Source organism: Haliaeetus albicilla, chromosome 19 (genome assembly GCF_947461875.1).
Source record: "Haliaeetus albicilla chromosome 19, bHalAlb1.1, whole genome shotgun sequence".
Taxonomy (NCBI): domain Eukaryota; kingdom Metazoa; phylum Chordata; class Aves; order Accipitriformes; family Accipitridae; genus Haliaeetus; species Haliaeetus albicilla.
The window spans coordinates 157,006-182,437 of NC_091501.1; the positions used below are offsets into that span (position 1 = coordinate 157,006).

The 25,432-nt window shown below is 46.6% G+C and overlaps 1 protein-coding gene across 7 annotated transcripts in view; it reads left to right on the forward strand.

Annotated features, from left to right (window-relative positions):
- Positions 1-8,652: 8,652 nt before the first annotated feature.
- Positions 8,653-25,432, forward strand: part of TCF20 (transcription factor 20) — a 132,113-nt gene continuing 115,333 nt past the window's right edge. For 2 of the 7 annotated variants that reach the window (XR_011328795.1, XR_011328796.1), the window contains exons 1-2: positions 8,653-9,060; positions 21,744-21,854. The gene's annotated coding sequence lies outside the window, so the exon portion shown is untranslated. The remainder of the gene's footprint in view (positions 9,061-21,743; positions 21,855-25,432) is intronic. The other 5 variants (XM_069807077.1, XM_069807075.1, XM_069807072.1 and 2 more) reach the window with 4 other exon arrangements.

Sequence of the window (25,432 nt, forward strand, 5' to 3'; positions counted from 1 at the left end):
ATGTGCTGCCTGCCTCCTTCTAAAGGAGATGCCATGTTAGCACTAGGATCCTTTGCCCTCTCCACCAGGTGTGAGCCTTTGGTCCTGAGCGATACAGTCTCTCACCATGATCATCCGCAACGTGTTGTCATAGCTGGCATTGCTGCAAAGGGCGTTGGTGACACTGAGGTCATCTAGTCCCTTTAAAACAAGTCCTTCACAATGCTTTACAGCAAATCCTAATTTGAGAAGGCAAAAACCGGGGCGCACTTGAGTGGTTCATTGGTTTGTTGGTTTCATCATTTTCTGCAAAGGACAAGCTCTTGCATGGGTACTGTTCTGTCATATGAAACACGCCAACTATATTTTGCCGTTATCTGTAGATAAGAAAGACCTTGCTGTGGTGGATAACAACAATGAAATGTATGTCCAAGGTATAGTCCAAGGTGTTCTCCTTCATCGCTTCTGTCTTCTACTCTTCTTTTTCCTTTTGAGGGGTGTCACTACTGTAAATCATCTCTAAATAGCCAGCCAGGGCTGGTTCTTTATCAAGGGAGATGCTTGACTGAACAGCACCCAAGTGAAACGGTTATTAGTGCTGTGGTTTGCACCACTGTCCCACCTAGCAGTGCCCTAAGGGTGTGTAAGTCTGGGCCAAGGGCAGGGCTCTCTTCGTCCTGTTGGGCTGTCTCTTGGGAAGACCTGGTGTTTCTTCAGCCCTTGGCCATGCAATACAGTGACCCTCTGAGACAGGGATTTAGGGAAGGCAGTGAGTGAAGCCACCAGATGGTGCCCTAGGTCCTCTCTGCTCCCTTTCCTGTCCCCTGCCTGCCCACATCCCCCTGCCAGCTCCCCTGGTAGTTCCCAAACCCCACACTCCTGGGGGTGGGCACCTACAGCCATGCAGAACATCCCCAGCCATGACTGTCTTCTCCTCCTGGGGCTGGTGCTTCTGGCACCCCTTACAGCTCTGAGCCATGGCCCAGGTGCCACCAGCACCTGTGAAGAGATGGGGACAAGACAGTTTCCCCTCCTTTGCATCCATGAAGTCTGGAGAAGTGCCTTCATCTGATACCAGTGTCTTGGCACAGGGCTGCCCTCATGAGGGACAGGAGAGTGGCTGCTGACACCATCATTGGGTCAGATGGGCATCTGAAATGCAAAATTAGCCAGATGGAGCCAAAATTGGCTGCTTGGAGCTGCCACCACTTTCTTTCACCGTTTGGAAACAGCATCTTATCTTGGGTTTGGGAAAATTTACTGTGTGTCCATGGTGAAAAAAATCCTTTGCAGCATATGCTGCTCCTCTTCTTTGCTGTGTCAGGAAGCTGATGAAGGCTCACATATTGCTCTTTCTGTGTTTTGGGATTCTGTGGTGGTCAAGATTTGCTATGCACAGTGAAGTATAATGAAGAGTTTATAATAAAAAAGGAGAAGGTCAGAGAGCACCAGTGACTACCAGATCTCCAAGGGAAGATGAGAATGTGAACCTTCAATGTCTTCTCTTGCTTGATTCTAGGGCAAGCCAGTCTCCACGTACTGTCAGAGATAAAATGTTTTTCTTTGTTAATGATAAAATAGAAATGCAGGTTACTATTACTAACTAGTACGTTACTAGGTACTTCACTGTTAATAACCAGGCCTTTAAGCTGCCAAACTGTGTTACGAGCTGTGGATCTGCAAGGTTCACAGCACCAGTGCTGCAATGACCCAGCCACCTGCGGGCAAAGGACGATGGTGCTTTGACAACACCAGGCAGGTTCCGGTGAGAAGTGACAGGAGGGCAAGTTGTCAGCTTCTGAGGGAAGGACCGTTTAGGCAGGAGGGGAGAGGTCCTGTTCCAGGAGGAAGGCTTTCTCCTTACCAGCCGGTGAACCTCTCCTGGACCTCCTCTTTTCCTTCAGCTCTTTGAAATACGTGGGTTGTGTTGCATTGCTCTAGGCCACATGAAGATTTGGATATACAGCTGGTAGGGCCAGGCAGGTCAGCCACCCTGCTTTAAGGAGTCAGAATGTGATTATCCAAATTGGAACAGGGTGAACATGGAAAAGCTAACATATGGGCTTCTTCAAAACATTATGTCTTTCAATAACCAGTCAGGGCCTCTGGTTTCTGTCCCATCTGAAGGATTGTCTGCCTACAATTTTATGCAATGATATCTGAGCACTTCCAGGGGTAATAATTGTACCCAAAATACCTGTACCACAGTGAGCTTCCCTCCCTTGTGAGGGAATTAGCCTTGTAATGCTGCTGACAGTGCTTTTGGCACTGACGTGTGCCATTAAAATCAAAGATTTCAGCAGTCCTTGCAAGGCTCAGTATGACGTTTCAGCTTCATACATGGAAAAAATGGAGACTCAGGAGGTTAAATGACTTTTCCAAAATTGCAGAGGGTCAGAGGTGAAGTCGAGAACAGAATTCAGTTTCCTATGTTCTTCTTTGTACCAGGTTGTCCAGGTAGGAGCCAGCAGCTGGGTAAGTGGGAGCTGCTGAACTCCTTATAGTTTAGGGAAAAAAAAAAAGGTTTCTTCCCGAGTCACCAGCACTGGTTTCTGCAGCACTTTGCTTTTCATTTTTGATTTCTCATGCAGGTATCGATCAGGCTCACGTCTGCATGGCTGAGGTCTGTTTCCTGAGGTAGCAGAGCTGCAGGAGAAGTTACTGCTCTCTTTTACAGAGGTATCCACCATTTTGACAATAAGGAAAGCTCATCAGAGCCAAATTACCATGGAAAACCCAAATATATATGCTGTAATTCCCCAAATAAATGTTTATGGAGGGGATGTGCTGAGTTGCTGCTCATCCACCCCATAAAGTCTTCCTGATTGCTGAAGAAGTTCCTGAGCTTGTCGAGAGGGTTTAGACAAGGAAGAGCAAATGGCTGCAGCTGAGTTGCAAAGGGGCTCTGCTCGGGAGGCAGGGAAGTCCCTGCCATCTCAACAGTCAGATGCTGGAGCAGAAGGAGGTGTGAGGAGAGGCGATAATGCTGATAATTGCGTGAATGGAAATGCTTGCCGTTCTTTTTAATGTTCAAAGGAAACCACAGTGTTGAGGTGATGTAATTCCTGCTTGGCTGGGTTGTTTATTCAAGCAGTGCAGTGCTGTGCTAGTACATGGGGAAGAGAAAGTAAAACTTCAGCTTGGCTTTTGCTCTCTGGGGATTTCTGTATGCTTTCAGACTCATTCAGGTCAAGGCAGGGTGTGAATCTGAAGTACAGCAGCTCTTCCAGCACAGCCTTCTGTCCAGACTGGCCCTTTACTAAGGAACATGCGAAACACAGATGGGGGTTTTGAAGAAACCAGTTTAATAGAAGGAGCTGTAACTCTTCTTCTCCTCCTCCCCAAAAGATTTAAAATAATCCTGCTGTCCATAAAAATCAGGTTAGCTATTTTGGGTTCTTGCAGAGCTAAAATGAATGCAGCACCTCTCATTTCCAGTCATGATAAGTCACTAGATATCAATTCTTAATTGCTTGATTAGTCTTGAATTTTCAGAGCTGACAGCGCCTTTCCTAGCACTTAGACAAGAGCTACATTTAAAAGAAAGGAGAAAACACTTCCTTTTTTTTTTTTTTTCTTTAAACATAGCCTGCAAGGTAAGAGCATGAAATTACGGTGAGGTTTGTAACATGTTGTCCTGAGAAAGATGGGCCATTAGGCAGAGTGCAAGTGAAACAGTCAGAGGTTCACGATATACTAGGGCAGTGTGATGAATTAATTCTAGCATATACTTCAGCAATTCATTACAAGACTTATCTCAGACCCAAATTCTACTACATTTATATTTGCTGTATGCTCATGCATGTTGGGCCATGTTTTTCATGTAAATTAATAAGCAGAAAGCTTTCATTCATGAAGATCGTGACATTTCTATGTAGAGAAAGGCCATTTAGGGTCAACAGTTATGGAGGACTATACCTTTGTGTGCTTTGTGTATGGTTGGACTGATAATTATCACTGCACATGCCTCCCTCAAGGGTGTTAAAAAAATACAGACCAAATAAGAAAAGACATTCGAATCCCTTACAGAACATTTATAAAATTGTTTGGGCTGTTTGTTCCCCCCCCCCCCCCCCGCCCCCTGCAATGTGTGTGTGGCACATCCAGGATGAGGAGCAACAGGGTGTATCAGCCCTTGCTTGGGAGGAACATACTATACTGTCAGGTCTCCTTTTCTGTATGACAGGCAGGCCACAATATATGATGGCACAGTGTGATGTAAAGGTGTTATGGGTACAAGTTCAAGCTGGCTTTCCAATGTTAGAAAAAGGACTTACCTTGATCTCATCCCTCTAACTAAGGAATAATAAGGCCTCTGATTTTTTTCATTCCAATTAACTGCTGTATCTGTATGCCACAGACTTCTTGGGAGAGGTGAGTGCTGTCCAGGACATCTACTCAAAGGTCTGTGTAATCCAAGGAAACGTTACGGTGGCAATATTAAAACACAGGAGTGCCATCACCACTGTTCTTACCAGATGATGATGAACCAGTGACCTCTCAAGAAAATCCCAGTGGTAAAAGGGAAAAAAATCTGACAATACACCCTCCACCCCCCCCCCCCAACCCCTCTAAGTACAGCACTCCCTCCATGGTTACCTCCTGGAACTAACCATGGTTATTTTGGTCTACAAGTGTCTCCAGCAATGGTGTAGACAAGGGAAGGTTTCTACCATGTACTGGGCTGAGACCTATTGCTCTGCAGATGTCCCAGTCAGTGGGCAGCTGAATGGCCCCAAAGGCATATTGTTCTCATCTAATCCCTTCCTGCAGTCAGAGTTTCTTAAGTGGTGTCTTGTGTGCTTTGCTTCATCTAGTCTTGTGTGAATCAGGTGATGGGAGCTCCTCTGGGATGCTGTCTTGCAGTCTTGTAGCTTAATATTTCCTTTGCTTAATTTAATTTACATTTATACCATTTATACTCCCTCAGACAACCCTACACAGTCTTTCTCACTCCCCGGTGCTTCTGCACCCCTGAAGTTCTTATATGCAATTCCCATGATGCTTTTCACAGTTGTTATTTGGGCAACCTACACACACTGTAATCCCTTCCAGCTTTTTTATCATTTTATGTTCCTCTTTTTTTTATTTCCCTCCAAGTTGTTGACATCTAGCTAGCACCAAGCTGTCCACAACTAAACATGTCTTCAAACTGCGGTCTCACCACTATATTAAAAAATGGGACTATTGCCTGTATGTCTGAGAAGAGGTCTCTGCCTTTACAACCCCAAATTAAATTAACTGCATGATTTTTGCTGCCATATCACATTGCAAAAACATATTAAGTTTGCTGTCTACTGTCTCCCTGAGGTCTTCTGGTATTTCTGCTTTCATTGCTTGAGCACAGTTGATTCCTCTCTTCACCACAGTTTCTATCATTCAGTAGCTCGTATGTTGTACCTACTGCCTTTTTAGACACATGGGATCATTCAGGGTTCCTTTTTGAGGAACAGTGTGATTCCTTACACGTAAGTAAATTCTCTCTATTTTTTAGCATGAAATAGTCTGTCTCCACCATTTCCCCTCCAAGCTGTCCTATGATAATCTGCCTCAGTGCAATTAAAAGGCATGTTACTCTCTTTGGTTTCCAGATTTTCCTATTTATAACTGTATAGAGCACTGGCCTGTATGTTAATAATCTGCAACAATCTGTTCGAACGTCACATACTGAGGATCACGAGTTGAAACTCTTTTTCTGGAGAAAGGGAAACACTGTTCTTTCCTTAGGAAGTTTCTGCCCCAAATGTCAAGAATATGGATTAGATTTTCTTTGGTGGGAAATGACATATTAAAATGTTGCTTTGTGCAGGAGACATCTTCCTATGGCTGGCTCAACACTCTGAAATTAACTTCTCTGGAAATAAGGTCTATCACAGAAATTGCCGTCATCCTCATTTTCTGTGGTATAAATACAGAGCAGTGTGAATAGAGGAAAGGAGAAAAACACCCTCATAAAACCAAAACACTTTGTGCCATGCATCATCTTCTTCCTGGGGAGAGAACAAGAAAAAGAAAAACAAACCCTCCGTGTGACAGATGTTAGTCAGATCAGCTAATGCAGTCCTAGAAGGTACTTGGATATTATGTTTATGAAAACGGTATAAGAATCAATACAGAAGGGAATACATTTTATCATACTCTATTTCACAGATAAGAGAATGTGGAAGAATCAGTTAAAGCATGCAAGACATTAAAAGTAAAAGTGGTGTTGTAGCTGTGATGGTCTAAAGATCCTAGGAAAGCAAGATTTGTGGTGAAAGGTAGCATCTTTATTAGATCAGCTGATAAGAGCTGGAAAAAGCAAACAAGCTTTTGGGCTCAGGGTCTTTTTATCAGATCTGACAGAAAGCAGCAATATTCAAGCTAACTACAGGTTAGATGCAGTTGCTCTTAGTTTAATCTAATTGTATTAATCAATTTGACCACTTGAGAAAAAAAGGGAGCACCTATGGAGCCGAAAGGGCTGTGAGCAGAAGTGACTGACAGGCTACTGGTTCTCTGCTGGACCACTAGCGAAAAACGGTTGTTTGTGCTGGTGACAAAGGGAGAGGTCAGCAGGGAGGCTGTAACAGCCTAGGGAAGCAACATCTCCATTAAATCCATGAGCTTTAGTATTTAGCGATTATAAGTTTTAATTCCGAGCCTCATCTTTTGGGAACATTTTGTAGGTCTCCTTTGGGATAAGGATTGACGGGTTTGAGTTGTTGCTGTCTGACAAATACTCTCCTAATGATGAGTACATGTTTCTGACCTTTATTGGCTGGCTGTACACATTCGTTCTAAGACAGGAATTATTTAGTTTCATTCACATGGTTTCTGGAGGGGTATCTTGTGTGCTGGATGAAGTGATGAACTGTAGAGATTTGGGACAAGTGCATGCAGGAACAAAGAATTTCGGCTGTTTTGCTATGGCAGGAAGGGCATTGATTATGCTGTCTGTGGAGCGGTACTGGCGTATTTAATGTTTGATGCTCTGGTGGTATCTGGTTCTATTTCATGTGTTTTCATCTGTGGATTTGCTTCCTGTAATGAGCTGAGAAAGGGAGAGCCTGAAGGTTAGGAGAAGAGACACAGGGAAAAAAAATCTTTCAGAGACAGTAATTTAAAAGATTATTTTATGTGTGGATTTTAGCATGGAATATTATTGCTATTGGGGCACATGGTTGCGGGAGGTAATGCTACAGTAGAGACTCTAAAATAAAAAGCAGAAAAACAAATTTGCAGAAAGCTAATGTGGTCAGAGACTTTGCCAGTCCTTGTTAATTTTGGTTGCAATAGACGAACACCAAATAAACCTTGATGCCTTGAAAAGTGGTTTTCTAAAATTGCTGTTGTTGCTGTCGTTATCTTTATTGTAGTAAATTCGTATCTATTTCGCTGGAAGAGTGACCTTGCTGGATAAAGCAGATCACCAGTGTGCTCCTCAGAGCAGGTGCAACACTATCTGCAGGGCTGGCTGAATCTTAGAGCTTTTTGGTGCATTTTGGATGGCTGCTGGTCTTACTTCACGTGCTTATAAAGGAAGTTTTATGGTCTCTAGGTTCTTGTGTATGTGCTAGCTTGCAGGGTGCCATTTTTTAATGTCAATCGTGGTGTCTAGAAAGCTGATGTCAGTGTAGGAGCAATCTTGGGACTGACCAGAGCAGCAGGGAAGCTGCTCGTTGAATTTGCGGTTGTATTTGTTGAAGGAGTCCGAGGCTTTCTGAGCTGCCCACATTTCTGATAGTAAATGTTATCTGTGTTTCCTATATATGGCCTGGCTTGGTGGTTTGATGTTTTTCAGACTTGGCTTGTGAAGAAAAATGGCATATAGGGGCATTAAAGAGCTGCAGAAAGGTGATCTCTCTCTGCCCCCCACTTAGAGCTTGGCAAACAAAAGGAGATGACTAAATGCTGTCTGAAGAAGTGAGCTGGATGCTTGCTGCATGATGTAGCAGATACGAAAATTTCACATGGTTAAAAAAAAAGACTGAATGCATTAAGAAAAATCTTTTGGAAGGTGTTAAACACAAAGACCCCTGCTGTGGGTTGGGAAGTGCCTGACCACAGGATCACTAGGTCATGCTGCGTCTTCTGGGGCAGCGTCATGGACTGCTTTTTGGAGCCACCAGTCTTGTCTTAGGGCTTGTCTGTTCAGCACTCTCGGAAGCAGGATGCCGATCTGACTCAGTATTGCCATTTCTCTGATCTTTTCTAGAGAAAATGAGGGGGTTTCCTCTCTTTTATTGCGAGCCCCAACTAGAATGCGCATAATTACGTTTTTATTTACTTCCCAGACTGCTGCGGCAGGCCCAGGCCTATGCATCAGGGCCCGAAGCGCCGCAACAGCAGCCTCAGGAGGGGAACAAACGCGCCGTCCGGCGCCCGTTGCACCCGTCGCTCCCCCACGCTGGAGGAGGCCGGCGAAGCCCCTGCCCACCTCACGCCCCTGCTGCCCCGCAACACCCTCCTCAGCCGTGAGGCGGCCGCTCCTCCGGGAAAGCCGCCGGCGGCCCCGGGGCCCACCGCGGCTCCCTCCCCCGCCGCAGCGGAGCCTTCCCGCCCCGGAGCCGGGCCTACCGGGCCGGGGCAGAGGCCGATCCCAGCGAGGCCTCGGGGGAGGGCGGGCCCGCGGCGCCGCCTCCGCTCAGGAAACGGGGGCGAGAGCGGGAGCCGGGGGGGGGGGACACACACGACGACACACGACGGGGCGCAGGGGCCCGGGACAGCACCCTCCCCTGCCACCTCCCCCTCCAGGCAGCGCTGTGAGATGCCAGAGCCGTCCTCCGCGCCCGGCCCTGCCGAAGGAACCCGCCCCGCCAGCGGCTCCTCCTCCTCCTCCGCCGCCGCTCTGCCAGCAGCCAGTCGGGCCTGAGACCCGCGCCCGGCTGCGGGGCCTGCCCTGAGCGCCGGCGGAGGGCGGGCAGGGGAGACGGGAGGAAAAAACAGCAAGAAAGAACCCCGGAGACCGAGCCCGCCGCGTCACATGAGCTGACAGGATCCGTACCCGCTCCCCTCGGCGCAACAAAGAATCGGGAGTCCCTCTGCCCGCCGCGGGACGGGACGGCGCTGCCATGGGACCCTGAGGGCCGGCCCCCACAGGTGAGCGGCGGCCGTTACGGCGGTTGCCCGCCCGCCTCACCTTGCGCGCGAGGGCGCCCCCCCCACCTCGCGGCACGGGCGGGGGGCAGGTGAGGCTGGGGGCGGGGCGGGGGTCTCACCCTGACGGGGACGACCCGCCTCGGCGGTGCGCGGCGGCGTGGGGGAGTGGGGGCGCTTTCCCGCCCCGTTTGTTCTGAGGTGAGTTTTTAAATCTCTTGGGGTTTGTGTGTCGTCGTGCCCCCCCCCCCCCGGCGTGTGCGGCGTTTACTGGCGGTTTTATTTGTTTTTAAGCGGGCCGTAACCCGAGCTCTCCCCGCGCCCCCCCGGGGACCCGCCGCTCTCCCCGCCTGTGAAGGACAGGCGCGTCCGCGCCGGTGCGCGGGGAGTCCGGCCGCCGGGCGTCCCGGTGGCGGGGGCAGCGGGACAGTCTCTCTGGGGCTGCCGAGAGCGGGGGGAGGCGCTGATGCTTCCCGCAGGCTGCCGCTCATCCCCTCGCGTGGGTATCTGTCCGGCTGTCCGTGTGCAGCCGTCGTTCATCTCTAGTTCCTTCATGTTATTTTATTTTTATGGCGAACACGCAGTTAACGCCTGCGGTTTTGTGCATTGCTTTCCCCCCTCCTTCCCCTCCCTTCGCCCATCTTGCCCCTCCCCCCCCCCCCCGCCACTTATGGACCAACAGGTCGTGACCTTTCTGGCTGTTAAGAAGAATATTAAGGTGATCTTTATTTTTGCTAAGGCACCATCCTGCTTACGAGGTGCTTTTCCAAAGCCAGATTACTGCTGGCGGTGGTAGGCAGCCCCTTGCCCACCTGGGACTTGCCCACCAGGACCATGACTGGAAGTTGTTGACAGCGCGGGGGTGCACACATGTGCCACATGCTCCTCGAGTGAGCAGCCTCGCAGCTACCGAGGTTTACAGCTGGAAACTCCTGGTGAGAGCCCAGGCAGCGGCATGGCGAGACCTGCTGCCGGGTGAAAAATATCCTAGCGAGGCTGGCATCTGAAGCCTCTTCTTGTTTCGGAGGTGCTCTCCCTCATCTTTACTGCGTGCAGGTGCTGACAGTGTGGTGCTGGGAGGGTTGCTGGGGGTGTAGAGGTCAGGAGAAGTTTGTGGGTAGGAGAAGGGGGTCCTGGGGAGGTGAGCTGGGGGTGCAGGAGGGGCTTGCAGGGAGCTGGGGTGGCATGGGGAAAGGTAGGGAAGAGCAGGCAAGGGGAGAGCACGAGCAATGGGAACAGGGGGCTGTGGACAGCCTGGGCAGGGGGCTCGGCCCTGCGAGTGCTCTCCCCTCTTTATGTGTACGGTGTGGTGCAATGCTGCTGAAGGGAACAGTTCTATGTGTAAGTGGTTTTTGGGGTTTTTTTTCGTTTTTTTTTTAATTTTATTTTTGGCCTGTAACCCCCTCTGCTGTGATCTGAAAATAATCTGCTGCTAGGCACGGCTAGCATCTTCCTTCATAAGCTAGGCGGCCGCCTGGCTTGAGTCTTAACGCAGGCGCCCGTTAACCCTGGCTCTGTCCAACTGGGAGTGTCCCTGGGAAGGAGTCTTCCCCTGCGCGGTTATCTTGGCTTGTGGGGACAGAGAAGAAACCACAGTTCCCTTTCAGAGGGAGGTGCTAGGCTGGCCTTGATAATTGTGTTAAATCTCTTCTCTAAGTCAAAACTAAACATAAGTAAAGCTACAAGGTGCGGAGAAACAAGCCACCTGCTGCCCGCTGGTGCCTGTGAGGGCAGAAACAGCCCCGGTGAAGCCATTTGTGTTCAGGTGGCAGGGCAGGTCTGTGGTTCAAACAGTAGGAAACCAATTGCATGCCAGGGAAGGCAGTGGGGAGAGGGGAAGCCAAGGGTGTGTAGCACCTTCCAGTGCAGCTAATGTGTCCCAAGACGTTGCACAGCTCCTCTCGCTGCAGGCTTTGGAAAGAAAGGGGGTGCATGGGCAAGGAGTTTGGGCAGATACTGCTGTCAGCCTCAGCTGTTCAAAGACTATGAGTTAGTCCAGTCGTGCTGCCCCCACCTCAGTGTTTTTAAGGAGTGGTGTTGGGGTCCTTGTTGGCATCCTTCAGGGTGAACCAGATTTGCAAGTTTATGCATATCTTTGTGCAGACTTGGACCTGGAGTTTATTTTTAATGAAACCCACAAATCTTATGTAGTGTGACTTCAGTTAAAGCAGCAAATGCTCCAAACCCAGGCAAAACTGTGAAAGCAGGCAATACTGATTTTAATTGCTCGTTTTTCCCCAACTTCTTATTTTCACAAGATTCGTGTCCTGACTCCCCTCCCTTTGCGGGTGTTTCTTCGTCATGGTGGGGAACAGAAAGGAACTTGTGAATAGCCAGCTCAACTTTGGCTGGTTAGGGCTGAGAATGCGACTGGTTTTTAATGTAACCAGCTCTGTCACAAGGGCCTGGACTGGGACCCTGACAGTTTGTTTCGTGTGGGTCATTAGCTGCCATGGAAGACTAATGACTATGGCTGACAACTTGTGTCCTCACAAAATAGGAGAAAAGGTTGGCTTTTCCCCTAGAGTGGATGGGAGGTTTGGAGTGAAAGTTAGTTCATCTGTCCCTTCCCTTAAAAAAAATGTACTGCACATTTTTGAAACTGAGTCATCAGGTAAAAGTTATTTCAAGTATTTTTAGGCTATTATGAATTCGATGCACTTTGGCCACATGCTCACTGGAAATTGTAAGAGAGTCTTGCTCAGATTTGCCCTGGCTGGGCTTGAAAAGGTGATGAGAGAGTTTCCTTGCTGCAGCCCTTTTAGATCTGGGCAGAGCAGAAGTATCTTAAAAGGGTTGTGACAACTGCTGTACAATACCCTCTCTGCAGAGATTGTATAGGAGCGACATAAACTATCCAGCCCCGTCTTTCTGGGCAGCCTTTGCTGACAGGGTTAAGCAGGTGAGGTTGGAAGCAGGAAGGGGTGGAATATTTTGATGCCCTGTGCTCTGGACAAACTGGGAAGGGGGCATGCAAGGCTCTCGTCCATCAGCCAAGTTTGTGCCAAGGACTGTGTTGCCTCCTGCTGGCAGACCAGTGTTACCTTTTGACTCTCTCTGAGCTGTGCTTCTGGAGAGAAGTAGCACAGGATCAGATACGTGGTGTGCGGAGGGCAAATTCCCTCCAAAGTCACTTTGTCATGGAAGTCATAACAGGGATGCACAGATTCAGGAATGATTATTAGTGTCTGATGACCTGGCCAGGATTGTGAAATGATGCTGAGTAAGAGATAAAAGGTTTTATATCCCATAAACTTGGTTCTCGCTTCAGGGTAAACCGCAACGCTTTTCACATTTGAAAATATGCGAGTTTGACGGCTCTCTGGTAACTGCAAATAGCTGCAAACGTTAATCACTTGAAACAAGTCCTTAAAAATAAGAACAGACACAGATGCAGGCTATAGACAGGAAACTGAAAGAAGAGCTAATTGCTATTTTTTTGGTGTATTTTTTAAATCACATTTAAGCCTGCATATATGATTCTGCGAGTGACCCAGCAGCTCAAGCAGTTTATTCATTTATTTAAAACAGCTTTGTAGTTCACCTTGAAAACCACTTCCTGCCATATGGTTATATTATTTCCCTGTGCCACGTTTTTTGCTAATTATCAAGACCATTTGCTTTAAAATAGGTGTTTTTAATTTCACAGCCTTGTCTGCCTCTCCTGCTTGATCCTGCCCTGGAGTCAAGAGGCTGTGTCTGTTCATTCTCCATGGCAACAGGCTGTGATTTACTTGTTTCAATTTAATTAAAAAGCAGCTATCAAATTCTAGGCATCTTATATGTTCCTTATATTAGAAAAATATCAGTGGATCAGTCTCCACAACAGATGTACCAATCTCAAAATTCTCTGCCTGAGCCACTGGTTTCTTTCCCAGTCCATCCCTTTTGGAAGAGTTTAGGAGAGGGGGGAGTGCTGTGGCTTGTCCTCAGGTTGGAGCGGATGGGGGCCTCTGGACTGGGGTCGTGGTAGGAGTCGAGTTCTGGACTCCTGTAGTGCTGCTAGTAACATGGGGCTGCCAGTTTAAACTGCAGGACTACCTGTTCAAGCCCATTAGGTCGCCTCTCTCCTCCTGCTGTTGTGCAGTTGTTGGGAGGTTTTGGGGCTTGATGGGTTGGCATGAACACCCCAGACCTTGCCTGGAAAGGAGAGCGTGGGTTGCGTGCTCTGTGCATGGACTCCAGCTTGCTCAGGCAGGTGCTTTCTGCAGCAGCTACATCTGCTGAGCCATTTTTGGGGCTAGTGCGAGGTTGTGATGCCATTGCAGGCTTGGGTGAAAAGGGCACAAGTACCAGTGGGCACAAACATCTGTACTTGCTGCAGTGAAAATGCAGAAAATGGCAGTTCTGCTAGAAATGTAACTATGTTTATCAGCTCTCCCCATGTGAGAGATTTTACAAGTCCAAATCCTTTGTGTTGTGTTTGGTTTTTTGGTCCATCTTGAAGCCTATCTGTTTTTTGATGCGTGCATGATACGGCTTTTGGTTTTAAGCTGGTCACAGCGTAGAAACCCACAACGCCCTGTTGGTTTAAGCGTGCCTGGTATTTCTATGCAGGCTAGAAATGAAGGCCTTAATCTTACATTAGTTTTCCAAGTGCTGTGGTTGTACAAATACTAGTTTGTGTTAGTCAGGGATAAGGAAATGTACGGGCAATGACAGGCAGCTGTTGACTAAAGAGGGGACGGTGTTGGGAAAGGACCTTGGGGATGGATGGAGGAGTGTGGTACATTTACTAACCTACAGGTGTTAGGTTTAGTAGTAAATGGACAGAGTGGAACCAGTGTAATTAAGGACTGCCAAAATTAACGCTCCTTTTTGTCTTTAACACCAACACCCCAATTCTTAATAGGATTATTTTCCCTCGAAGGGACTTTTCAGATGACTCAGCCTTTGGAGTACCTGTGTGCCGGTGGTGTTTTCTTCCGAGGAGAAGCTGGGCCTGCTGAGTTGTATAACTAGACTCAGGTGCCACTTCTGAGCTCTGCTAACGTGTGAAAGAAGAAAAGTTGGCCGTGCATTTTTATTAAGTCTTAAGGAGTGGCTATCATCAGAAGAGTGCCTGCACAAAATGGCACTTTTTTTTTTTTTTCCTTTAGTGTTGCTACTCCTGGTGCTTTTTCAAAGTCACTGCTGGCGATTTTAACAGATGTAGGTTCTTGCTCCTCCTAGCCCTGCCAAAGCCTGCAAGGCTATGGCAGAAAATGTTGGACTCTCTCCTGGCTTGCTTATCTTCATTGATTAAAGTTATGTACAGAGTTTCTAGCTGCAGATTCCTGGTGATCATGCACCAACTGGGAAGACCCTCTTTGAGTCCCTGAGGTTAGCAGTTAAGCATGTGTTTACCAGTAAAGTGAGCATGTTTGGTCTACGGGCTGCTGAGCGGTAAATCTGAAATCTCATGATGTTGTTCCTAATAAAAACAGAATAAAACCAAGCAGAACCTCAAAGCAAGCTTTTGTTTGCTACTGTATTTAAGCAGATAAATTCAAGGAATTTATATCCAACTGGTAACATCCTTAATTCTTTATTACTAGTTTTACTAGAGTACAGGCATGATCTGTATTCTTTAAGAGTTCATCTGTTCCTCTTGCTTATCCAGCTTTGAAGTAGACCTCGCTGATATTAATTTCTGTATAGCCTGTAACCTCATCTATAAAATGAAGGGAATACTTCATACAGGCAGCTGTGAAGTTACATTTATTGTCTGTAAATTGCTTTTAGTAATTGAGCAGAGGAGGTGGAGAGGAATAAAGACAGTGGAGTAATATGGGCTTGGTTTTTTTTTTTTTTTAATCAAAAAGAACTGCATTATTTTTGTTCATCTGATGATGTAGAAGCTGATGGGGAAAGAAAAATGCTTTATCAAGAGCACCCTGAAACTAATTGTTAAGTTTGTAATGAAAACAGAGATTTCTGAGCATAGTGATGAAGGCAGCCATCTTGTTTGATAGTAACAGAGTCCAGTTTAGAAATAGGCACAATTATTATTGGAAATCCTGCAGCACCTCTCATATTTCTGTCTGGTTTGGGTCTGCTCAATTTTAGTGTTGTTCTTTATGTACATGGTTGCCTTCATCATCCAGTTCAGAAATGCTATTGGTAGGTAGAGCCTAATAATAGGTAAAACTCCCTGTTTTAAGATTATTAGCAAACACCTCTATTGCAGGCTTTTCAGCTAGGCCCCTTGTTTTGTGCTGACTGGTATACTTGTTGGGTGAAACTGCAGTTTAACGTGGGTAAGGATAGATTTTCTTGCTGTGGCTGAACCAATCTAACCACTTGCTCCTTCTAAGAGGGGTGGTCATGCCTTGCTCGTGGCTCTGTGGCTGTATTCCTTGTCTTGTGCCCACTCTGGTGCTAAACGGATCCAGCTTGTTCAGCTTTCGGAAAGCTGACTTCCCCCAAAATATAAAAAAATGAATAGTTTTCTCCTGGGACAGAGCGCTGAACCTGCTCACCAGGTTCAGGCTAGCATCAGAGTTGCCGCGCAGGAGGGGTGAGATTTGTTTTGCCAGCAGTGAAAGGTAGGGAATGAAAGAAAGGTGGAAACGGGGCCCCCCTTTTTTGGCAGCAGTGAACTATTAGCCTGGTTCAGCTGTAATGTGAAACCTCACCCTCAGCCTTCATTTTCAGGTCCCTCCCTTCCCCTCTGCTCCTCTCATTCCTTCTCCTGGATATACTTGTGTGCCTCCAGATGCTGACTCCATTCCCAAGCAGTATTTTCAAAACGGGAAAAAGAGGGAAAAGGTTGAGTTTCACTGCCGCTGCAGTAAGAGATGTACTGTAGTTCCTGAGAGCCCATTGCTATGAGCCTAAGAATTATTATTATTATTATTATGATCATATATTATTTTTAAAGGGCTCAAAAAAAAAAAAAGTAGCCATAACCCTCCCCTATGAGAGGGCTAAAGGAGACTGCCTGAGGCGATAGCTGTATGCTGGGTTTGTGAAAGAGTTTCCCCAAACATGGTGATGGTGGCCTTTTGGACCGAGGCCTCAGACTTGGTGGGACCAGGTGGTCCCTGTGGCCTCAGATAAATGGCAAGAGCAGGGAAACGTCCAGAGAATTTTCTGCACATGGTGAGCCAGGCCTGAAGCTGACTACCACAGCACTAGGAGGAAGTCTCTCCATCTCTGAACTGTCACTTGCAGTTGTTCCAGGTACTCCTGCCTAACTAATTTTCAGGCACCAGCAGAAATTGGGAAGGCTTTGTGGGACGCTGCTGTGGTATTGCAGAATAGTGCCGTCTTGCTCCAGAGATCCGATGAAGCCAGGCATGTGCTGAAGCTCAGACTCTGTGGGAACTGGCAAAGACGAACTTTGCTTCTGCTGACCAGAGTGAAGAGCGTTTCTGCCTCACCTTTGCTGTTGATGGATTGGTACATCTGCATTAGCCCTTGCTGACTGCGGGAAAGGGGGGATGTGTCACCTAATGAGATGCATGCCCAATTGTCTACTTAGCAGGGGCATGGTGCAGGTCAGAGTGTGCATTTGGAAGACTAGATGGAGGCATCTGTTGGCCTACAGTGATTGCTTTATGGTTAACGGAGCAGATACTGTGTCTGTCTGGTGAATTTTATACAGCATGAAGGTGAAGATGATGTCAGTGAAGAGTAGTGTGCCAGAGGCAGCAGGATGCAGTGAGCCTATGCATGTGTGGACCGACTAAGGGCTGTACCTGGCAGGAGGGGCAGGTTGCAATTGGTGTGCTGCACAAATTAGAAATGTTTATGCAGCCATTTTCAAATAAGGAAAGTAGTAGGGAGGGATGAGGGAATTTGCTCCAACTTGAGAGTTTTTAGAGATTTGTTTTATGCTGTACTGCAGTTGGTTTGGTTTTTTTTTAAGCATTTAAGCCTAAATTCCTCTCGTTGGTATATGAAGACATTATGGCAAGAGAAAGATTATTGTAGGATTGTGTTGCTTTGCATGGTAAGATTACACACTGGGTGGCTGTTACAGTGGATTTGTGTTCCATGGATGGAGTGAATAAAGGAAAGAACTGGTGTATTGATATTAAATAATGGTGCCACTGGATATGCTGAGCACAAAGTGTCTTTGTTTTCAAGGATATGTTTTTTTAAAAATCTGACACACTTATAAGCCAGCTGCAGTATTTTTTTTTTAAAGACACATTTGTAAGAGAGAGGGCAATAGAGAAAATGCTACAAGTAATCTCATTGAGAAGTATGTTTTTCTTCCATCCCTTTGCACATGTGTGCAGCCTCTGGGGAAGATTTTACTGAAGGAGCTGGATAATCGGGGTCTTCTCTGGAGCTGGCATTGTTCTGATTGATGTAGTGGGTATTAGCTGGGGGATGTGTACAGATGCAGGGGCTGTGTGGAGTTTCATCTCTGCAGTTTCCCTTTTTTTCACTCCTGGGTAGAGGTATGTATCCTAGCACTTTTGTCTTCCACCTACATCTCTTCCTCATCTCCTGTAAATACTTGCTGACTTTTTTTTTGTTGTTCTTCTGGCAAATCTTCAATTGTACTTGTAATGGGTGACTCTCTTCCTGGGCTGCTTAACCTGGCTCATCATGATGGGTGTTCCTGTAAGCCAGCCTTTCCTGGATCTCTTCGCTGAATTTGCGTGCAATCTGCCCAGTCTGGGGCCTTCTCTGCTGTTGTATTGGTTGCTCTAGCAAAGATCCAGGTATTATAGCTGACTCTAGCAATGCTCCAGCTGCCTCGTGGAGTGCAAAGGAATGCGGTGAAAGAAGCAGCCGTTCCTGGGCCCTGTTTGTCCTCAGGCTGGAAATGCCGAGGGCACATTAGAGTTCCCATGTAGGACTGCAATAATTAAATAGTGCTGGGAGAGAGGGGGGAGGAGAGCATGTGATGGTCACTTCAAATAGATTAACAAAGAGGGGCTATTACAGTGCCAGCAGAAGACATCCTTCTGTGGAGGTTCCTAGCCAGGAAATATTTTAAAAAGCTGTTCAGAGAGTGAGAGGCAAGCCTGATAGGTCTGTGCTATAATTAATTGCCCAGATACCACTGGAGGATCGGTTTGGAGAAGGGTACTCATACATGAGATGGGTGTGGTGTAGAGAGGGAAACGGGAATTTCCTGACTTCTGTTTGCAAAGCTCAAATGTAGAAAGAATTTTAGACATAATAGGTGGAAAGAAGGACTAAAATTAATAGGTAGTTCAATTTTTTTTTTCTCCCCACTGTGTGCTCCTGGCTAGCATTAGTTGAACATCAGTTGAAGCAGTACAGAGCATGCTTGGGAACTGGAGACATTAAGCAGAAAGAGAGAGTGAATCTGATTAGCTCTGCTTTTCTTGCATTAGGCAGAAAGACGGGCTGAAATGTGATTGCAAACAGATAATAGCAGCAGGCTCCTGAGGCACCACCACGACCCAGCATATGGGGTGATGGATCTAACCATGCCATAGAACTGTTTCTTGTAATAGAAGCCGCTTGTTTTTATGTTGTGGTTTCTGCTGTACTTTCTAATTATCCTATTCATCGCTGTCTGCCATTTTGAGCCTGGCCACATGGGATGGCTCAGCCCACTGGAATGTGTGCCCTGTTGAGCACTTCTGCCCTGAATAGTAACCGTAGCTCTGGTAGCCAAACGGTGGGAGGGAAGAGGTGCCAAGGCTCGAGAGTCCTAGCTATTTTCCCCCTTATTTCCAAGAATAATGGAGGTTACAGCTGCTGCTTTTGCCATACTGGGAAAGATGAGTGCTGATGTTGTGTGTAAAGCTCTTAACTTTACTCTGAAAGTGCAAGTATTGGGGTTTGTTGGGAGAAGGTTCCTAGTGACCTGAAAAAAGGGGCATCTATCAGTACTACTTATAAATAATAAAAAAAAGCTGGCTTTGCTACACCAGCCACTTTCTCAGCACAGTAGCAGAGATCCTGGAGCCATTTCCAGTCTGTGGCCTCTCCTCTACACAGAACAAATGCAGGAGAGAAGACAGGCTGGCAGAGGCTCAGCCATTGCAGGCTGGAATTGGCACTGCTGATAGAGCATCCAACATCCCTGTGTGCTGCTGGGGGAGTTTTCTGTGTTGATGAGGTGGCCCCTTCCCCAAAACAACCTGCTTGCCCTTCTCTCCACCCAAGGCTTTCATTGGTGGAAAGCTTAAAGAAACGTTTCCAAAACTGGTGTGGATTGGGGGAATGCAAAGAGAGTGGGAAGAGTAGAGCTCTCCTTAAAATGTCTGAACGAAGCATAGTAGTAAGAAGCTCAGGTGCGCGTGCGCACACATGTGTGTGTGTGTTTTAAGGCCAGAAGGGGTGGGTCAGACTAGTGTTTCTGTGACCTTTTCTCAACTGTGTCTTGCCTTTCCTGCCTGCTGCCTCTTCTTGCTTGTCAGGGGACTTCCACTTCCTTCCCGCTGACCTGCAGGGCTGCAGGCAGCCTCCCTGCCCTTGTGGCAGCTCCCAGCTCTGGCTCTGAGCCCAAGCTGATAATCCTGACAGATTTTACTGGCTTGTGCTCTGCTCTGTGCCTTGCTGTAGGGGAGAGAGTGAGTGAGGTTGTGGTGTGCATGACTTTCAGTATCATGCTGGCCCTGGGATTCCACCTGGTGGCATCCGTGTGAAACCCAAACCTCGTAATAAGCACCAGCTGAGCCTCTGGTAGAGCCTGGCTTTGCTCAGCGAGGCCTCTTGCTTCCCTACCTGCAGGTGGCTGGCTAGCACAGATGTCATCCAAACACACCTTCTAATTGTCTCTGGCTGTCCAGATGATTGCCAGTGGTATGGGGTTGGGGTGGAAGTAGGAGGTGTTGATAGCCAGGAAAGCAAAAATTCATCAGGTACCAGAGAGGGTAATGAAGATCTTCTCTCGCCGCTCTCTCCATGCATCAAAGCACACTTAAAAAACCCAGAGCGTTCATCTTTGACCCCCATTAATGACTGGCTTGGTCTGTGTAAGAGTTTTATGAGTCTGCTGCTGCTCCCACAGAGTTTAATTATTTAGAGCATGAGGTGGAGGTTTGTGCTTTCACTGCTGATGGTCCAGGGTTCAGGCCCTCCTGATGGGCTGCGGGGGATTGGTTACAAAGGCAATCTGGCTGGATATTGAGGAGCCGAAGGGAGGCGTGAGCTGCAGCTGTGCAGTCCTCGTCAGGGCTGGGAACATATCCTCTTCTCATTGTGCGAGGTCCATGTGACTGTGTCATTTTGAATTCAAGGTCTGTGTCCTTATCTTCAGGGTACTTCATGGTGCGGACCTGAGATACCTTAAATGACTACCTGAAGCTGCCAGGTGGGCATGCTTGTGGCAGGCCCTTCTTGTTGCTGAGCCCCTCAGTCAACAGTAGAGGCTTTAGGGGCTGGTGTAAGACTCTGGCAGCAATATCTGGTTTATCAGCCCTAGGCTACAGGCTCTTCCCGTTCCCTGCGGTGGTATGCCTTCGCCTGCCTTCTTGCTGCTAACAGCCCCCTCCTGTTTCCCCCAGCTCCTGCTCTACACTGTAGCAACCACCTTTCCTACTGTAAGATTCCACATTCAGCCTGCTGCTTCCTTTCCTTTGCAGTACGTCAGCTTGTTCTTGCCTTCCCTACTTTTCCACATCCAGGTTTTCTCCGCTGTTAATACTCCCAAGACTTTGGAACACAGAACAGATGTAAGAAACAACCAGGTGACTGACTGATGTGCTCGGAGACCATTGCGCAGCTCGTGTTCCCAAACAGGCAGCTGGCCAGCTAGACCAGGAGTGTTTCCCTGCTGTCCTGCTGACCATTCAGCCAGGTTTACACTTCTAGTGGGAAGGTGCCTGGCTCCAGGTCGGTTGATGGGGATGTGGGCTGGTCTGACGCATCAGCTGGCCAGCTGGAAGGGTCACACTGACGATGCTCATGTTCTGGCAGCTGGTGGAACGGGTAAATTCCCCTTGGGATTGTGCTGCCTCTTACATTGGTGGGTCCCGAGGGCTTGTGGTGCTTATCAGTGCTGAAATGAAACAGCAGCAACTGTTTGGTGCAAGACTAAGTGGAGGCTTGTTTCAGAGCAGAAGTGATTGATATTGGCGGATCTGGGTTTGGGTGACAGCAAAATAAATTTATGGGTGGACTGGGAAGCCTTGTTTAATGTGGAAGGTTCACACTACATTTCTCGTACCATGACCGTCAATAATGAAAATGCCTATCACAGCAGACACCAAGCTAGCGGGTTGCCTGGTGTGTTGCTGCTTCTGAAGTTGAGCTTGTTGTGCATGCTGGGGCTCACTTCTGTACTCTGCCTACTGCCATTTCTTACACCCTGAGCTCAGGGACCACTTGAACCTTCACCTTCTTGCATCTGCTCTCCTGCCATCTCCTCGTATGTGCCTGATCTCCTGTTTTCTGCTGTAGCAAGGGCCTATGCAGGCTTTTGGTTGCATGCCAATGGGCTCTTCATGCTATCCCTATTTACCCTGGTTTATCTCTTCCCACTCCTTTCGCTATTCCTATTTCATTTCCTTTGGTATGGGACTAACGTTCCAGGTTGTGTTGGGAGACTGCATTGAGCTGAGATGGCAGAAAGAGGGTGGAGGGAAGGAAGGGGCTTATACTGGTAGATGTGAGTTTCTGCCATCAACTCAGTCTTTAATCTGTTATTATGGACCTAGCTAAATCAGGTGGATTTGCTAGACAAATGCCAGATGCTCTGTGTCCTTCCTGCTTCCATATTCTACTCTGTTTTTCCATTTTTTCTTTTTTTTCCTGCAAATTAATAGGATTCTGCCCATTGATGATTAAAACATCGCCTGGAGTTTTGGAATGGATCAGATGCGTCAATCAAATGTTACCACATTGCACCCAAAGAGAGGAATGCCATCCAGCTGGGGGTAGGGTCTTTTTTTCTTTGCCCCAATCAGTGTCTAGAGTTATTGGAAACCTTTCTGGGTTTTTAAATGCAATAATATTTAATAGAAAGTACTAGTTTTCAAAATTAATTACTTTATTGTGTGAAAAATTGACTGCTTTCTTTTTTTTTTTTATTGGTATGGAGCAATGTTGTGTGTCTTTATATTCAAAATGTTATTAATAATCTTGAGGCTTTGAAGGACTGTGGTAAAGAAAACATTTCAGTAACTACTTCAAATATTTTGGGAGGGAAATTTTGTGTTTTAAATGACAAGTAAATATATTCTGATTACTAAGAAAGATGAAAATAATTTAACTTTTTTTCAGAAATGTCAAAGTTCAGGTCATTTGTACCAGTTCTAGAAATTAATGCAAAACAGACTAATACCTGTGCATAAACTGTTCCCCTTGCAACAGAGGAAAGGAAGCGAATAGATCAGTAAGAAGCTGCATCTCTTTGTGTGCTGCTTACGGATATGTGGCTACTATGGCAGCAGGTGTAGCATGAGACTTGGAATGAAATAAAAGGTCAGGGAGAATGTGAATCCGGAGCCTCGCATGGGCTTAAAGCACAGGTTGCAGCCGGAGTGGCAAACTGAAGTGGCTTTTTGGCTCCCTTCCACTTACTAGTGCGTGGCTACCCATTATCTTCTCGCTGGTATGCCACTTGGCTGTTTCAGCAGAGAGGCTGCAGAGACAAAACACTTATCTGGCTCTCAGAAGTGGGATGGACTTTCCAGGTCAGGCATGAGAAGATGTGTGTTAGGGTTTGTGTCCGGAAGTAATGCTGTTCCAGTGTTGCTCACTTGAAATCCAAAGCTCCTTATGCTTCACTTTGATTTCCTGTTCTTGTTAGAATTGCTTTTGCTTTAGAAATGAAGGGTCTTAAAGCTGAGGGGTTTGACAGAGCGTGCTGCAGAATGATTCTTTCTCCTCAGCGTGCAAGTTTCCTGAATGAATGATTTTGAAGTAAAGTAATATTTCCCTGCAGAGTCTGCCTCTGTTAAGTCTTTAGACTGTCACAGCAACAGCAAGACTACTAGTGCAATATTAATAATTTATGTGTGTCCCTCATTTTGGACCTTTGTCAGTCATTTCAGCCTCAGCAGGCTGGGAGAGATGAGAAAAGCACATATAAGTTTTGCTGCTGTTTTCTCTGCATATCTTCTCAGGGTAGGCAAAGGATTTTGGTCTCCAGAGAATGTCTATCTGGAACCTTTTAGCAGTGCTAAATTTGCAGAAATAATACCAGAAAATAGCATAATGGTGTCTCATTTCAGTCATCTCTGCATAGGGTTGTACTGCTTTCATTGGACGTCTGCAACAAGTGTGGTTCGGATGTTCATGAGCTTTGCCTGGTTGCAGTAGGTGAGGGAGAGGTGAACCTTTTATGGGTCCCTTCTGTGGGATGAGCCAAGCCAGGGTTTTGCTGCATGTGTATAATCAGCCCCAAATGTTTCTGTGCTGCTGCAGCTGCACATAGCTTTCTTCAAAACTGGGCTTCGTGTCCTCGATTCTTTCCCTCACCCTCTTCTAAAGGGAGGGAGATGGTCAGGTAGTTTGTGAGTTTCCTGAGTAGATCTTGCTTGAGGTGAGGAGCAGAAGACTCTGATCCAAATGAAAATGGGTCTTCAGAAATGAGGCTGATAAGAGGATGTCACAAGAGAATTCAGCTGGTTTAAATACAAAGTGTTAGTGAATTCTGGAGTTAACTGTTGCAGGCTTGTGCTTGGTGTTAGCAATCATGTGAACACCTTCCAGCTTGGCTGTCTACTAGGTACTTCTCCTTCAAATCCTGTTGGAAGCATGACACTGCGTTTTGGGGTTTTGAAGGGCCACTGGTGTAGCAGCGAGCATGAACCTAGTTGACGTGTTTCAGTGAATCTGTGTTCTTGCAGGTGGGTACTGAACAGTTTGAGTCACATTGGTCTACTTCGAGCGGTATTTAGCAAGCAGGTAAGTAGTTTGTGGGAAGTTGAAGAGTTAGCTCCCATCTGTTGCTGATGGTCCAAAGTGGTTGATTCACTCCAGGCAATGGGGAACCCACAGGTTCTGTGCTGGGTCATGGATGGATGGGACTGTCTAGGAGAGGAGAATGTTCTGCAAAGAATTTAATCTGTATCTCAAGCCTGGAATAGCTTTATTGAGGAAGGACATATTTCTAGAATAATTGTTGGGGGAAAACTAATGTTTCTTTAAAACTGGATTACATTGTTTCAAATTCTGGTTTTGAACATCTTGGCTTGGAAAAAAGTTTGCCTCAAAAACTGCTGTGTGTGTGCAGAAAGATTAACGGATAAGAAGGAACTTGATCTAATTGTTTTGTGTCGCACTCATTAAAAGATCTTTTCATTTGAGACTGAATTTTTTGCCATGGTTTGTACCTTTGTAGTTCAAACATACTCTCCTCCTGGATTCTCTGTTTTGTTGAGTCTCCCTGAGAGCTTGTATGTACAGTTTGAAGAAAACAAGATGTAACTGAGTTAAGATTTCTTGAACTTAAATTTTAATACTTAAATTGCATAGCCAAATGGTTTGGCTGCTGGTGAATGGTTATAGTTCAGAAAGAAGCTAAGATGCCTTGTTGGACTTCAGATGTCTTGGTTGCAGCAATGAGAATTTTTTTCTTTTTTTTCTTTTTTTTTTTTTTTGACTGATGAGGGGCTAGAGCCTTGCTCCTGGCTCTGTACTTGAGTGCTTCGTCTAATATACATGTGCGTTTGTAACAAAAGACTTTTTGCAAAGCAGCACTGATTTCTTCTGCAAAACAGAGAGAATTGGGAAGCTGAGTTGGAAGACTCTCTTTCCTTCCTCCACCCCTCTTTACGAGAAGTACTTTAAATAGGGAGCTGTTCAGCAGGTTGCAACCAGAATTCTATAATAAGATCTCTGTTCGCTCTCCCTACTTTTTCACATGCAAAGTTGTGGCTGTAATTTTATGACAGCTGCCCTCTTGGCTGACATGCAGCAGATTGAACTGGGGATCTCCAGAGCTAAAAGTGTGAGCTGCTACTCTGTGAGCTAAAGCTCTATAGCTGGAGGCTGTAATGATCTATATCCTTCATGACTGAGTGTAGAAGGGAGCTGCAAAAAGCACTTGCTGAGTTATGGTGCGTACAGGGTACTCACTGTCTACATGGTTACTTCCCGGGTGTACTGGAAGCTTTCTTTGAGCGGTTTGTGATAATCATACAAACTGTTGTCAACTCATGGGTGCTTTAAAATGACACTCCATTTTGAAGCCTTTCTACCTTAAATAAAATAACTTTACTAGCCTGTTACTCAGGCACAGACGTTTGTTGCTGTATGTGTACGTTGCGCTGAGCATGAGGGATCCTGATGTTACTGAGGTCCTTCAACTCTAATGCAATGTAAGTAATTGTTAACAATACTAAGTGCAATATGAAAAATTCTACAGCACCAGTGATGTTCAGAAAAATGTGCCTTTATGCTTTGTCATTACAATAGGTTTTTTGTAGATGGCACCGTGGGAGCTTTGTAAAAACGAAGGAAGGAGAAGCTGAAATTGTTGGAATCTCTCCTGTTTCCTAAGGACCAG